Source organism: Chiloscyllium plagiosum, unplaced genomic scaffold, assembly GCF_037043375.1.
Source record: "Chiloscyllium plagiosum isolate Xiang-an unplaced genomic scaffold, Cpla_swu_hap1 HiC_scaffold_9, whole genome shotgun sequence".
NCBI classification, from domain to species: Eukaryota; Metazoa; Chordata; class Chondrichthyes; order Orectolobiformes; family Hemiscylliidae; genus Chiloscyllium; species Chiloscyllium plagiosum.
The window spans coordinates 4,084,499-4,101,722 of NW_028270147.1; the positions used below are offsets into that span (position 1 = coordinate 4,084,499).

At 44.6% G+C, this 17,224-nt stretch overlaps 1 protein-coding gene across 2 annotated transcripts in view; it reads left to right on the forward strand.

Annotated features, from left to right (window-relative positions):
* Nucleotides 1–17,224, forward strand: part of col24a1 (collagen type XXIV alpha 1) — a 454,588-nt gene that overhangs the window by 108,701 nt on the left and 328,663 nt on the right. The window lies entirely within an intron of this gene.

A 17,224-nucleotide genomic window follows, 5' to 3' on the forward strand; every position in this document is an offset into this window, starting at 1 on the left:
CTCCCTTGAGATAGTGAAGACATTTTATCCTGTCTAATAAGGCAAACCGTGAACATTTTGGGTGAGAACTTCCTGTCACAATAAGGACAAGGTTATTGGTGCTTGCTGCAAAATACTAATTCAACAACAACTTGTGGCGAGGGTGGAGACATAGAGTCATAGAGTTCTACAACACAGAACCAGGCCCTTTGGCCCAAACTGGTCCATGCCGACCAAAATGTCCATCCACACTAACCCCATTTTCCTGCACTTAGCCCATGTCCTTCTATTTCTTTCTGAACCATGTATTTGTCCAAATACTTTTAAATGTTGTTAATGTACCTGCTTCATTCACTTCTGCTGGCAGCTCATTCCATGTGCGTACCACTCTCTGTGTAAAAAAGTTGCCCCTTGGGTTCACTTTTATTCTTTCCCCTCTAACCTTAAACTGATGCCCCTCTAGTCCTCGATTCCCTAAACCTGGGAAAAAGATTGAGTGCATCCACCCTATCCATGCCTCTCATGATCTTATACACTTCCAAAAGATACCCCTCAGTCTCCTAGCTCTAAAGAAAAATGTCCTAGCTTGTCCAACTCAGTTTAACTCAGACCATTGAGTCCTGGCAACATCCTTGTAAATTTCTTCTGTATTCTTTCCAGTTTAATGACATCCTTCCTATAGCAAGGTGACCAAAACTGTACACAATACTCCAAGTGTGGCCTCACCAATGTCCTGTACAACTGCAACATAACTGCCCAACTTCTATACTCAGTGCCCTGACTGATAAAGCTGGAAATGTGTTGCTGGAAAAGCGCAGGAGGTCAGGCAGCATCCAGGGAACAGGAGAATCGACGTTTCGGGCATAAGCCCTTCTTCAGGAATGATTCCTGAAGAAGGGCTTATGCCCGAAACGTTGATTCTCCTGTTCCCTGGATGCTGCCTGACCTGCTGCGCTTTTCCAGCAACACATTTCCAGCTCTGATCTCCAGCATCTGCAGATCTCACTTTCTCCTCCCTGACTGATAAAGGCCAGTGTGCCAAAAGCTTTCTCCACTGCCCTGTCTACCTGGGACTCCACTTTCAGAGAACTGTGAACCTGAGCTCCAAGGTCCCTCTACACTCCTTAAGGCCCTACCATTCACCATGAAACTCCTACCTTGATTTGACTTTCCAAGATGCAAGACCTCACCCTTATACAAATTAAACTCTATTTCCCATTTCTCGGCCTACTTCCCCAAGCTGATCAAGGTCCTGCTGCAATTTCTGAGAACCTTCCTCACTGTCCACAATATCTCCTACTTTAGTGTCATCTGCAAACTTACTAATCATGCCTTGTAAATTCTCATCCAAATCATTGGTATAGATAACAAACAGCAATGGGCCCAGCCCCGACCTCTGAGGCACTCCACCAGTCACAGGCCTCCAGTCCGACAAGCATCCTTCCACTATTACCCTCTGCTTCTGACCATCAAACTAATTGTGTATCCAATTTGCCAGCTTGCCATGATTCAACTCATCCCAAACTGGGGCACAGCTCTGAAACACCAGCTCTGAAGAAGGATCACTGGACCCGAAACATTAACACTGTTTCTCTCCCCACAGATGCTGCAAGACCTGCTGAGTTTCTTCGGCAATTTCTGTTTTCATTCCAGCATCCACAGTTCTTTTATTTCTCTATAATGGCGTCATTCTTTCTAACCTGACCATTCATATTGGGCATCCAACTGTGCCATTGCCTCAGCTCATCTGCTGCTAAAACCCTCATCTCAACCACAGCCACCTGTGGACCTGACCAGATACAGGGTGGCACGGTGGCACAGTGGTTAGCACTGCTGTCTCACAGCGCCAGAGATCCGGGTTCAATTCCCGCCTCAGGTGACTGACTGTGTGGAGTTTGCACATTGTCTGCGTGGGTTTCCTCCGGATGCTCCAGTTTCCTCCCACAATCCAAAAATGTGCAGGTTAGGTGAATTGGCCATGCTAAATTTCCCTTAGTGTTAGGTGAAGGGGTAAATGTAGGGGAATGGGTCTGGGTGGGTTGTGCTTCGGTGGGTCGGTGTGGACTTGTTGGGCTGAAGGGCCTGTTTCCACACTGTAAGTAATCTAATCTAAAGTCTCTCTGACCAATCTCCCAAATCCACACAACACATCCAAATATCCGCTCTCCACATGTCCCACATTTACCTCACAGCAAACCCAGATCCTAACATTTCTTTTATTCATGCACAGGATAAGAGCATATCTGGCTAGACTTGTTCTTCTTATTCTGGATCAGTGGTGCTGGAAGAGCACAACAATTCAGGCAGCATCCGAGGACAGGCAAAATTGACGTTTCGGGCAAAAGCCCTTCATCAGGAATAAAGGCAGAGAGCCTGAAGCGTGGAGAGCCTTTGTTCTTCTTATTACCTACCCATCTCTAATTGTAAGAGTTGACAGTTATGTTAAAAATGTAGGTCTGGAGTCAGGTAGGTCAGGATGGCAGTTTCCTTGCCTAAAGGACATTAGTGACCCAGGTGGGCCTTCCCAATGTTGGATTTATGATCATCATTAGACTCTTAATTCCAGATTTTCATTGAATTCAAATTCCACCATCTGCCATGACAGGTTTCGAACCTGGGTCCCCAGAACTTTACCTGGGTCTCTGAATTAACAATCCAGCTATGATGCCATTAGACCATTACCTCCCCTTGGAAAATGTTCAATTTTAGTATTCTCATCCTTATTCTCAAATTTCTCCAACATCTCTTACCCCTCGCTATCCTTTTTTTAAACTCCCCCCCCCCCCCCCCCCCAGCCTTGTAACTCAGCGTTGTGTCTATACTCCTTTAGTTCTGGTCTCTTGGGCTTCCAAGGCCACCAATCTCTGGAATTCCATGCCTGCAGCTTTCAAGTTCTCTATCGCCCTCTTTTCCTTTTACAACATCCCTAACATCTCTTCGACCTTGCTTTGACCACCAGTACCTAGGTACATTCCTGAGTTACTGAATAGAGAAATGAAGAAACAAAGTTACATTCCAGCTGTACACGGTATAACCAAATGTCAGAACAACAAGCAGCAAAGTCAAACAGACAAACATCATGTCTCTCTCCAAACGCTCTCCACAGCAGACCAACACAACAACTAATTCCTTCTTGAAACACGAGAATGAATTGGAATGAACTGGTATCCACCACACTCTCAAGCAGTACATTTAAAATTGTAAAAGTATTGCATTTATTTTAAAATATATTTTTCTACTTTCTACTTCACAATTCAATATTTCCTCCCCCTCTTTCCTTTTCTAGCTGCACCCTATTTGTCATTATATTCACTCACACTAATTTGCCCTCTCATTCCTTATTCTGTTCAAACTCACAATGATTTCTGAGGGAGATTCACTGCTTATTGTTTTGGACACTCAAGGCCCAGGTGTACTTTTGCCCTGACTATAACATTAATAGCTCATGCTTTCTATAACTTTGTGAGCAGAAATGTTTTGAACAAAACTGCTCAGGGGGTGAGGATGAATAATGAGAGACACTGTGTGATGTTTTGGTGCACTCAGTATATGTTCCTGGTCAGCAATAAGGTCAGAATGTTATCAACGTGTTGAAGTAATGGTTTGAGATACGAGACAAAAGCCATGTAGAGGATCCAGGCATTTTACAAGTACATGCTTCTGGGAGACAGCTTTGAAAAGGATGCTTTGCATAAATCTTTATAAAGAACAGCCTTTGGCACTTCATCCCCAGCCACACTTTGCCACATAATCACAAACAGAGTATCAGAGGAAGTGTGTATAGAGCAGTCTGGAACATTGTCGGACTATTGATGGTCTCCTTGATGTGTGTGAGACATTACCCAGACTAACTAGCAGAGAGGTGGTCAAGTACTACAAAGCTATCATATGTTGAGCAGACTGCTACGTATTGCTCATTAACCACATGAATTTCACACTAACCACAGGGTGATATGCAAGCATTCCTGCAATCCTCCCCCTCCCTCCCCTCCTTTTGTAAGTCAAGCATTTGCAATTGAGACAACAGTATGACTGCCTCCAAGTTACCCTGCTTAACAATTCATCTGCAATCTAGGAAAAGGACAAAGTTAATGAACTATATACACAAAGACTGCAACAACTTGCAGTTAGGCAGCACCTTTAATGTAATAAAATGCCCCAAGGCACTTCCCCAGAGTTGTATCATACAACCTTTGACACTGGTCACAAAAGGGAAAAGAAAATCACACAACACCATGTTATGGTCCAACAGGTTTAATTGGAAGCACTAGCTTTCGGAGCACTGCTCCTTCATCAGGTGATTGTCACTTTGTTTCTTCATTTCTCTATTCAGTAACTAAGGAATGTACCTAGGTACTCTATACCTAAGATAGCGTCGTGTGTTAGTGCCATTGTTACACTGGAACTAATCTGTAACTGAAGAAGCTGTACCAAGGTATTTTGAAGGCCATAAGACGTAGGAGCAGAAAATAGGCCATTCATCCCATCAAGTCTGCTCCACTATTCAATCATGGCTGATAAGTTTCTCAAGTTTCCTGAAGAAGGGCCTGTGCCCGAAACGTCGAATCTCCTGTTCCCTGGATGCTGCCTGACCTGCTGTGCTGTTCCAGCAATAAAGTTTCAACTTTGATCTCCAGCATCTGCAGACCTCACTTTCTCCTGATAAGTTTCTCAACCCCATTCTCCCATTTTCTCCCTGTAACCCTTGAGCCACTTCAAGATCAAGAACCTATCTATCTCAGTCTTAAATACACTCAATGACCTGACCTCCACAGCCTTCAGTGAATGCCATAGATTCGCCACTCTCTGGCTAAAGATGTTTCTCCTTATCTCTGTTCTAAAAGGTCTTCCTTTTACTCTAAGGCTGGGCTCTCGGGCCCTAGTCTCTCCTACCAATGGAAACATCTTCCCAACATCTACTCTGTCTAGGCCATTCAGTATTCTGTAAGTTTCAATTAGATCCCCTCTCATCCTTCTAAACTCCATTGAGTATAGACCCAGAATCCTCAAATGTTCCTTGTATATTCAGCTTTTCATTCCTGGTATCATTCTCGTGAACCTCCTCTGTACCCACCCCAGGGCCAGTGCTTCATTGAATCATAGAATCCCTATAGTGTGGAAATTGGCCCTTCGGCCCAACAAGTCCACACTGACCCTCTGAAGAGTAACCCACCCAGACTCATTCCCCTACCCTATTATCTAATACACTTAACCTACACATCCCTCGACACCATGGGCAATTTAGCAAGGCCAATTCGCCCAACCTGCACATCTTTGGATTGTGGTGGGAAATGGGGGCCCCGGGAGGAAACCCACGTAGACACGGGGCGAATGAGCAAACTCCACACAGAACAGTCGCCCAAAGCTGGAATTGAATCCGGCTCCCAGATGCTGTGAGGCAGCAGTGCTAACCACTGAACCACTATACCACCCCATCTCCTACAAGAGAGAATCTAACCATCACCCTTTGCCATTCAAAGGCATCATTATCAGTGAATCACTCTGGGGGGGTACTATGGACCAGAAACTGAACTGGACTAGCCTTTTTTTTAATTCACTTGTGGGGCTTGGGTTTCACTGCCTAGGCCAGCATTTCCTATCCCATGTTGCCCTTGAGAAGGTGGGGTAAGGTGACTCCTTGAACCGCTGCAATCCATGTGCTGTAGGTAGACCCAGAATGCTCTTAGGGAGGGAATTCCAAGATTCCGACCCAGCGACACTGAAGGAACGACAAAATATTTCCAAGTCAGGATGTGATTGACTTGGAGGGGAACTTGCAGGTGGTGGTGTTCCCATGTATCTGCTGCCCTTGTCTTTCCAGATGGTAATGGTCATGGAATTTGAAGATGCTATATAACGATCTTTGGTAAATATCTGCAGTGCATCTTGCAGATGGTATATACTGTTGACTAGACTGTTTAGGCGGCACGGTGGCACAGTGGTTAGCACTGCTGCCTCACAGCTCCAGAGACCTGGGTTCAATTCCCGCCTCAGGTGACTGACTGTGTGGAGTTTGCACGTTCTCCCCGTGTCTGCGTGGGTTTCCTCCGGGTACTCCGGTTTCCTCCCACAGTCCAAAGATGTGCAGGTCAGGTGAATTGGCCACGCTAAATTGCCCGTAGTGTTAGGTAAAGGGTAAATGTAGGGGGTATGGGTGGGTTGCGCTTCGGCGGGGCGGTGTGGACTTGTTGGGCCGAAGGGCCTGTTTCCACACTGTAAGTAATCTAATCTAATCTAGACTTTGAGGCAGCTCTCCCATTTTTGACATTGTCATCCAGGTGGTATGAAGGAAGACTTTGCAGGTTGACAGGGCTGTTTCTGTTGTTCTTTCCATGCCTAGGTCAATGTCAGTGGTCTGTTCAATTTCATTTCTTTGTTAAGACTTTGTAGCAATTGATAAACGGGGTAACTTGCTAGGCCATTTCAGGGGGCAGTTGACAGTCAACCACGTTACTGTGGGTCTGGAATCACGTGTAGGCCAGACTGGGCAAGGATGGCAGATTTCCTTCCCTGAAGGACATTAGTGAACCAGATGGGTTTTTCTGATACCCAACAATAGTTTCATGGTCATCAGTAAATTCTTAATTCCAGAGAGTTTACTGAATTCAAATTTCACCATCTACTGTGGTGGGCTTTGAACCTGGGTCTACAGATTAGCCATGATCTTATTGATAAGGGACAATGTGGCACCATTTAACTTCCGATAATCTCCCATCTCTGTTCAATTCAGAGTGAATTGTTTCTTGGAGAAAGATTGACATGTGCTATAAATGTTCTTGAAAGATTCTATATCTCTTCCAATTTCCATTTGAGACGTCTTAACATAATTTCCCAAATGGAAATGAAGTAAATGTGTACATCTGGCGACCAGATGGTGAAATGATGTGATCCTTAATGAAGTGACCCGAGTGATATTTCCACCTGTGGTGTTTTAGATACATCTGCAAACAGTCAGTCCATGAGGTGTGGACCCACACAGTGAGGAACTGTCATGTCCAAAAGGTAGATGAGACCCTTCATATGAGGCAACAGCCTGGTAAATGCTGGAGAAACTCAGCAGGTCTGGGAGCATCTGTGGAGTAAAACTGAGTTAATTTTGAAGAAGTGTCACTAGGTGACCCGGTGGCTCAGTGGTTAGCAGTGCTGCCTCAAAGCGCCAGGAACCCAGGTTTGATTCCAGCCCCGAGCGACTGTGTGTGTGATATTCTCCCCATGTCTGTATAGGTTTCCTTCGAGAGCTCTGGTCTCCTCCCACAGTCCAAAGATGTGCAGGTTAGGTGGACTGGCCAGGCTAAATTGCCCATAGTCTGTTGCAACATAGGTTAACCATGGGAAATATGAAGTTATAGGAATAGAATGGTTGGTTGGATCTAGATGGGATGCAGTTTGGAGGTCAGTGCACTTGATGGACCAAATGGGCTCTTGCTGCACTGTAGGGATTGTATGACTTGAAATGTTAGCTCTGTTTCTGTCTCCACAGATACTGCCAGACCTGCTGAGTTTCTCTGTTTGTTTTACATTTCTGGCACCTGCAGTATTTTGTTTTTATCCTTACAGATACTCTTTTTTTAATCAGCTATTGCTAAATGTACCTCAAATTTCAGGATAAAAATTAATTTTTTGTTATCATTGGCAAATGTTCTTTCAGCTATCTAGCATCCCCTTCCAAAGTCTCTCTGCCTTCTAATCTCCTCCTGGCCAACAGCTCTCTGATAGCAATTCCTTCCTTTCACCCTTGCTTCTTGAATATTCCTGGTCTTAATCGCTGCATCTTTGACCGTTGCATCTTCAGCTGCGTGGGGCTAAATTCTGGAACTTGGTTCTTAAAACTCTCTGTCTTTGCAGTTCCCTGTGTTCTTTCGACCTCATGATTGACCAACCTTTTGATCATCTATCCCAGAAACTCTGATCTGGCTCAGAGTTGAACTTCATTTGAAATTGCTTGTGTGAGAAACTTGTCAGAAGTCAGATGACACCAGGTTATAATCCGACAGATGTATTTGAATTCACAAGCTTTCAGAGCAATGCTCCTTCATCAGGTGCAGTGCATTTGTCAGTTTACCTGAGGAAGGAGCAGTGCTCCAAAAGCTTGTGATTTCAAATAAACCTTTTGGACTATAACCTGGGGTCATGTGACTTCTGATTTTAGAACATAGAACATAGAAGAATACAGCGCAGTACAGGCCCTTGGGCCCTCGATGTTGCGCCGATCCAAGCCCACCTAAACTACACTAATCCACTATCCTCCATATACCTATCCAATGCCCTCTTAAATGCCCATAAAGAGGGAGAGTCCACCACTGTTACTGGCAGGGCATTCCATGAACTAACGACTCGCTGAGTGAAGAACCTACCCCTAACATCAGTCCTATATCTACCCCCCCTTATATCCTATATCCACCCCAGTCCAATACCGGCACCGCCACATCATGATATATTTGTGTTATACTTTGTTGAGAATGTGAGATTAATACAAGCTGTTCTACTGATTTAATGTTACAATCATTATCTCATGAAATAAAACTGACCTGAACATTTGTGCTTATGATAAAATTAACTTGCATTAGTTGATGCGTTCTCCATATGTGAAATTGAGGGAGTGCCACACCGTCAGAGCGTCAGTGCTGAGGGAGTGCCACACCGTCAGAGCGTCAGTGCTGAGGGAGTGCCGCACTGTCGGAGGGTCAGTACTGAATGAGTGCTGCACTGTCGGAGGGTCAGTACTGAGTGAGTGCTGCACCGTCAGAGGGTCAGTACTGAGTGAGTGCTGCACCGTCAGAGGGTCAGTACTGAGTGAGTGCTGCACCGTCAGAGGGTCAGTACTGAGTGAGTGCTGCACCGTCAGAGGGTCAGTACTGAACGAATGCTGCACTGTCAGAGGGTCAGCACTAAGGGAGTGCTGCGTTGTCAGAGGGTCAGTACTGAAGGAGCGTTTCATTGTTGGAGTTGCTGTCTTTCGGTTGAGATGCTAAGCCAAGGTTCTGGCTGCCTTCTCAGTTGTATATAACTGATCCCTTGGCATTCAGTTAATGAAGAACAGGGGAGCTTGCCAGTGTCCTGGGCCATCTTTATCCTTAAAGAAACACCTGAACAAATAGGCTGTTTGTGGGAGCTTACTGTGTGCAAATTAGTCTGTGGTTCCTTCTTTGCAATAGTGACAGCATTGGCTGTGAAGTGCTTTGGGATACCCTGTGCTGCTGAAAGGCAAGTCTTCCATTTCCTCCTGGAATGTGTCTTTGTAAAGAACATAAAGAAGGAACTGTAATGGTTTGTGTTTTGATTTATCCTGAGCAGCTCTGTGACACATCACCCTGCAGGCTGTTTCCAGGGATGCACGCTGAGACAAGTTTCTCCTGCTGCTGCAGGACATGCTTTCATTTTCCCAGCAATCTGCTGTTCCTCCCGTGCAATCAATGGTTGATGTTGGAGTGTGGAAGACTGACACATTCCAAAGCCCAGGATGATCAGCTGAATGAAGCACATAGTGCTGGGCCAGCTACTGCAGATGTCCAGTGTGTGTCTAGGTCACTTCCTTTGTATACCAAGAGGCTGAAACCCCTTCCTAACCCATCACCTCCTCCAGACTGACCCCAACAGAAAAATTTTTATGTCATGTAAGTGAATCCTGCACAGTAAGCAGAATAAGACATTCAGAATGCATTGCCCTACACTTAATGGTTCTATATTGCACTCTGATCTGTCAAATGGTGGTGCAGCATTGTAAATTTAGGAAAAATGCATTTGTTTGGAACACTAATTATCTGATCTGACTAGAAGCAACTCTGAAAATGCATTGCAACACCAGGCTGTCAGCCTAGGTTCTGTGTTCTAATATACATTACAAAACAGCCAAAAATGAACAAGATAAGAATCAGCAAGGATACTTAGCTAGGTCTCAGTTAATGCGAGTTTATTTCAGTTATAAAGCTTCAATTCTCCTTCGATTGCAATCTGCAAAAGGGCTCATGCTTTTCAGCATGATTTTGTGACTGAACTCTGTTCTTGTCGTGCTTTCTGACAGGTTTACCTCTTTATCCCGTGATGGTTTTTGTGACCTACTCAACCCCCAATTCAAAATATCAAAGGATGCCTGAGGTGCTCTGTCCATAGATTTATCACAGTGACTCACGTATCAAATGATGAAGGAAGAGATGTTAAAGAGGTTTAAGAGTAGAGGTTAAAGAGGCTTAATCGTAGTCCAGAAATTGCTGGAGTATGGGGCATCTCACAGAACCGAAGGAATTGAATTGGTTTGCTCATCTTTAAAGCTATCCTGGTAATGCACTGTGCAGTGTCGGAGGTTCACTGATCGTAACTCATTGAAGGCAACTGGGATCCCAGTCTGAGAATTTCTCTTTGCAAAGCAACACGAGGACCTGACAGTGGCCAGCTAAGGAAACCTGGAGAGTTCAAATCAAATCAGATACAGAAGGAGAAATAAAGAGAGGGAACAAAAGGTTGGATTGAGAGAGAAAAACAATGGAAAATAAAGGCTAAAGTAAGAATTTAAAGGTTGTAATATAAAAGAAAATGACCACTTGTTTATTGCCTGGAGGAATGAGAGCTGAATGCATTTTGAAATATTGAGCTTGGAGCATTGTGCTTTAGGTCAGGATTTGGTGAAAGGCTTGCGTGAGCACCTGTCTCCTATTTCATGGGATGGTCTGTTATTCTGACAATTTGATCTGGGTCTCTTGGGAGCGGTGGGCGGAGCTTTTGTCCTGAATTCCTGGATTAACCTGGGGAAGGCTGATCCTGTGAGTTTGAATGATTTGAGTGTAGCTGGAATATTGTGTCAGCAGCAGAGAGATGGGAATGTTCATGGGATTATGGACATGAGAGACTGCTCCAGCACTATATCACATGGCTCGCACAAATGTTCAATCGCACGGTCAAAGTGTAACCTGAACAGACAGTCCTCCTGCTGTTGGTGTGCTGCTGTATGTAGCCCCCTATACTGGTATGTTAGAAATGCACACCTCCAGGCAACCTGAAAAAATGAGATCGATTCTTGCTGTGATACACAAACACATCCCTGCCTGTGGCAGATTGGAAAGGAATAACATTTCTGTATTGTGTTAGACCATTTTCAGACAAAGTTGAAGTTAAGTTCTTCACATAGAAAGAAATCACAAGTAAGTCGACAGAATTGCAATTCCCAGCAAGACAGTAAATTATCAGGTTCAGTAAGATGGTTGATTCTTATATTCTTACAATAGTAATGCCGCTGGACTAGAGACCCAGGTTAAACTCGAGGGCATGAGTTCAAATCCCATCACCGCTGATGGTGAAATTTAAATTCCGTTAATAAATCTGCATTAATTGATTGGTGACCACAGAAACATTGCCGATTGTCACAAACACCATCTGCTTCTCTAAACCCCTTCAGGGATCAAAAATATGCCAATAAAGGGAATATAATAAAGATGTCTACTGAGAGGAATGAAACCAGATAGACAATCTGGCATTGACTAAAGCACAGGAAATGATAATGTCAAGTACAGTCCTATCAACCCTGCAAAATCCTCCTAACAAACGTCTGGTATCCTGTGCTGTCCCACAGGCTAGTCCACGTAAAGCTGTAGAGCTGCCTTCATGTCAGAATTAGCAGCAGCTGAATCATATTTAACCACAGCCTGTACTCTCACCACCTTGAGAGGCTCTTGTGGTGCTCTGGTAGTGTCACTACCTCTGAGGCAGAAGTCCTGGGTTCAACTCCCACCTCATCCATGTGATATGTCATAGAGATGTACAGCATGGAAACAGACCCTTCGGACCAGATATCCTAACCCAATCTAGTCGCACCTGCCAGCACCCGGCCCATATCCCTCCAAACCCTTCCTATTCATATACCCCTCCAAATGCCTTTTAAATGTTGCAATTGTACCAGCCTCCACTATATCCTCTGGTGGCTCATTGCATACATGTACCACCTTCTGTGTGAAAACGTTGCCTGGCCCAGATTTTGTTGCATTTGAACATGGACTGCTTCAGTGTCTGTGGAGGGTGAATGGTGCTGAACACTGCACAATCATCGGCGAACATCCCCACTTCTGACCTTATGATGGAGGGAAAATCATTGATGAAGCAGCTGAAGATGGTTGGACCCAGAACACTACCCTGACGGACTCCTGCAGAGGTGTCCTGAAGCTGAGATGACTAACCCTCAAAACACCACAACCATCTTCCTTTGTGTCAGGTATGACTCCAACTAGCAGAGATTCCAGTTTTGCTTGGGCTACTTGATGCCACATTTAGTCGAATCCAGCCTTGATGTCAAGGGCTGTCACTCTCATCTTCCCTCTGGAATTCAGTTCTTTTGTCTATGTTTGAACCAAGGCTGTAATGAGGTCAGGAGCTGAGTGAGCCTGGCAGAACCGGAACTGGGCATCACTGATGTTGTTTACAGGACATACCTGGTCAATTCTCCATTTTGTCAGGTAGATGCCAGTGTTGTAGCTTGAACAGTTGGCTAGGGGAGCAGCAAGATCTAGAGCACTGGTCTTCATTAATATTGTTGGAATCTTTGTACAGCAGAGCATATAGAGTTATAGAATCATAGAGATGTACAGCACGGAAACATTCCAACTCGTCCATGCCGACCAGATAAAACAATCCAAGCTAGCCCCACCTGCCAGCACCTGGCCCATAACCCTCCAAACCCTTCCTATTCATATACCCATCCAAATGCCTCTTAAATGTTGCAATCGTACCAGCCTCCACCACTTCCTCTGGCAGCTCATTCCATACACGTACCACCCTCTGGGTGAAAATGTTGCCCCTTAGGTCTCTTTTATAACTTTCCCCTCTCACCAGACCTCTAGTTCTGGACTCCCCTGGTGTATTTATCCTATCCATGCCACTCATGATGAAGTTTGCAGATGACACCAAAATTGGAAGTGTAGTGGACAGCGAAGAAGGTTACTTCAGATTACAACAGGATCTTGATCAGATGGGCCAATGGGCTGAGAAGTGGCAGATGGAGTTTAATTCAGATAAATGTGAGGTGCTGCATTTTGGGAAAGTAAGTCTTAGCAGGAGTTATGCACTTAATGGTAAGGTCCTAGGGAATGTTGCTGAACAAAGAAACCTTGGAGTGCAGGTTCATAGCTCCTTGAAAGTGGAGTCGCAGGTAGATAGGATAGTGAAGAAGGCGTTTGGTATGCTTTCCTATTGGTCAGAATATTGAGTACAGGAGTTGGGAGTTCATGTTGCGGCTGTACAGGACATTGGTTAGGCCACTGTTGGAATATTGCATGCAAATCTGGTCTCCTTCCTATCGGAGAGATGTTGTGAAACTTGAAAGGGTTCAGAAAAGATTTACAAGGATGTTGTCAGGGTTAGAGGATTTGAGCTATAGGGAGAGGTTGTACAGGATGTTTTCCCTGGAGAGTCGGAGGCTGAGGGGTGCCCTTATAGAGGCTTACAAAATCATGAGGGGCATGGATAGGATAAATAGACAAAATATTTTCCCTGGGGTGGGAGAGTCCAGAACTCGAGGGCATAGGTTTAGGGTGAGAGGGGAAAGATATAAAAGAGACCTAAGGAGCAACTTTTTCATGCAAAGGGTGGTACGTGTATGGAATGAGCTACCAGAGGAAGTGGTGGAGGCTGGTACAACTGCAACATTTAAAAGGCATTTGGAGGGGTATATGAATAGAAAGGGTTTGGATGGATATGGGCCGGGTGCTGGCAGGTGGGACTAGATTGGGTTGGGATATCTGGTCTGAAGGGTCTGTTTCCATGCTGTACATCTCTATGACATATCACATGGATGAGGTGGGAGTTGAACCCAGGACTTCTGCCTCAGAGGTAGTGACACTATCAGAGCACCACAAGAGCCTCTCAAGGTGGTGAGAGTACAGGCTGTGGTTAAATATGATTCAGCTGCTGCTAATTCTGACATGAAGGCAGCTCTACAGCTTTACGTGGACTAGCCTGTGGGACAGCACAGGATACCAGACGTTTGTTAGGAGGATTTTGCAGGGTTGATAGGACTGTACTTGACATTATCATTTCCTGTGCTTTAGTCAATGCCAGATTGTCTATCTGGTTTCATTCCTCTCATTAGACATCTTTATTATATTCCCTTTATTGGCATATTTTTGATCCCTGAAGGGGTTTAGAGAAGCAGATGGTGTTTGTGACAATCGGCAACGTTTCTGGGAGGTGGGACTAGATTGGGTTGGGATATCTGGTCGGCCTGGACGGGTTGGACCGAAGGGTCTGTTTCCATGCTATACATCTCTCTGACTCTATCCAGTCTTGGGCTGATATGTGGCAAGTAACATTCATGTTACACAAATGCCAGGCTATGACCATCACCAATAACAGACAACCTAACCACCGCCCCTTGACACCCAATGGTGTTATCATCACTGAATCCCCCACTATCAATATTCTTGGGGTTACATTGTCCAGAAACTCAATTGGACTCACCACAAAAACACAATGGCACCAAAAGCAGGTCAAAAGCTGGCAATTCTGCAGTGAGTAACGCTGCTCCTGACTCCCTAAAGCCTGTGCACCATCTACAAAGCACAAGGTGGAATTCTCCCAACTTGCCTGGATGAATGCATCTTCTAAACTCATGACCACTTCTCTTGAGAAGGACAAGCGTGGCAGATACCTGGGAAGGACCTCCACCTGCAAGTTCCCCTCCAAGCCACTCACCATCCTGACTTGCAAATACATCGCTGTTTCTTCACTGTTGCTGGGTCAAAATCCTGAAATTCTCTCCCTAAGGGCAATGTGGGTCTACCTACAGCACATGGACTGCAGCGGTTCAAGAAGGCAGCTCACTCCCACCTTCTCAAGGGGCAACTAAGGACGAGGAATAAATGCTAGCCCCAGCCAGTGATTTCCATGACCCGTTATGAATAAGGACAATTCACTTAAATGTGACAAGTATAAAAGAAAAATAGGGAGACACATGCACTGATATTTGTGTGATGAAACCAACTGAACTGATTGGTTGTGTTTGAAATTAAGGCAGTGTTTTTCTGTAGACAACAGATCTGTGAACACATTGCATGCAGAGGTGCACACATCTTGCCTGCTAAAAGAATTAAAAACTGTTCAAACCGGTTATACTGAGAGTCTCTTTTTAAACTCAGCAGGTATTTGAAGTTGACCTTACTAAGTCCTAACATGCTGTCAAGTTGCTGTCTGAGTCATGAATCATTCCAGGCAGCTGGTACAATCACCTTGTCATTTCAGTGAGTCACTCTGCAGCATTGTGATGTCAGTCTGTGCAATTTCAGTTCTCACTGAGGGGCTGAGGGAAGTTTTCCTGCTCCACATCCTTTCCCGCACTCTGCTCCTCAATTTATGGTGTTCACTGATAAGACAATGATTTGAAAATTCTCACCTGTGTTTTTGAATCTGACCATGACTTTGCTCCCTTCCTAACTCCAGAACTTCTCCCAGCTCGCTAGCTCTCCGAGTTCTCTTCTTTCCTTCAATTCTGCCCTCTTGAGCATCCCTCAATATTAACAACACTAGCTTTGTTTGTGAATGGAATGAGCTGCCAAAAGAAGTGGTAGACACGAGTACAGTTACAACATTTAAAAGACATTCACACAGGCACATGAATGGGAAAGATTTAAATGGATATGGGCCAAATGCAGGCAAGTGGGACTAGTTTTGTCTGGCAAAGCTGGTCAACACGGACTGGTTGGTCCAAAGGCTCTGTTTCCATGCTGTATGGATATGCCTGGATCCTCATTCCTTCCTTTATCTTCTCCAATCTTCTACCTCACTTTCCTCCTTTATGCAGCTTCCTATAACCTACCACTTTAACCAAGCAGTTTTTAAATCCTATATATTTACCTTGAATGGGGTGAATGGCCTACTCATGTTCTTATGTCCTATCTCTTGGTGCCAAATTTTGCTTTGTAATCACTTCTTCAAAGAATTCCAGGATGTTTTACCACATCAAAGAAATGTAAGTTGTTATTGCTGTGGCCAATCAGCCCTGCTGTGCATTGCTATCCCATGCACACTGTGTTGCTACTCCACTCTGACACCATCAGCCCCTCAGTAGCCTCATCCCCTCTTACCCACCCAAAATAATCCCCTCTTACCCATTCAGAATCTGAACAAGCAGGGTTACATTTCATCTTTAAGAATATAAGTCAATGAAAATATAAATGGTGGCAAATGGATTTCACTGTAGGCAAATGAGAGGTGATCCATTTTGATGGTCACAGTCTAAGAATGAGGGGTAAGCCATTCGGGACTGAGATGAGGACAAATGCCTTCACTTAGAGAGCTGTTAACCTGTGGAATTCTCTCCCATAGGAAGCTGTTGGAGCCAATTCTTTAGATAGATTCTAGAGGGAGCTGGACATGACCCTTACAGCTAAAGGGATCATAGAGAATGGGGAGAGGGCGGGATTAGGATACTGAGATTGTATGATCAACCATGATCATATTGAGTGGTGGAACTGGCTTGAAGGGCCAAATGGCCTATTCCTGCATCACCTTTCTATGTTTCTATGGTTATATTTTTCTTAAAAGGAAAGAACATGGATTCTCTGAAGCGTAAAACTAGCAGCTGTTGAAACATACTTTGTGATCCGGTGTAACAGGCCATTAAAACCATCAGGTATACAAAATAATTTAAAAACGAACGGGGATGCTGGCCTTTGTATCTAGAGAACTGGATTAATGAGAAATAGGAACAGCCCTGGACCCTGCCCTTCCATCTAATAACTTCATGGCTGATCTGATTTCAGCTTCTTTCCTGCCCACCTCCTGGATAACTTTTGACTCTTTAATGTAACAAAAATCTCAGTCTTAATGACCCAGCCTCTACAATTCTCTGGAGAAGAAACTTCCAGAGATTAACAGCCCTGTCTTGGAGAAGAGGTTCCTCTTCACTTTCTACATCAATGGAAGGTGCCTTATTTTAAAATGGTGCCCCTTAATCCTGGATTCCCCCACCAGGGAACAGATTCGTTAAACTCTCTCAACATCTTTACTCCAAGAAATTTGCCTCCTATACTTCTAACCTTCAAACTGGGTACAAATCCAAACTGCTTAACCTTTCCTCATGAGACAAACACCTCATCACAACAGTCAGCCCAATGCACCTTCTGTGAGCAGCTTCCAATGTAGCTATTTCCTTCCTAAGTGCGGAGACCATAACTGTACAGTATTCCAGATGCAGTCTCACCAAAGCCCTGCACCATTGTAGCAAAGCTTAAAAATGTGTTGCTGGAAACCTCGATTATCCTGTTCC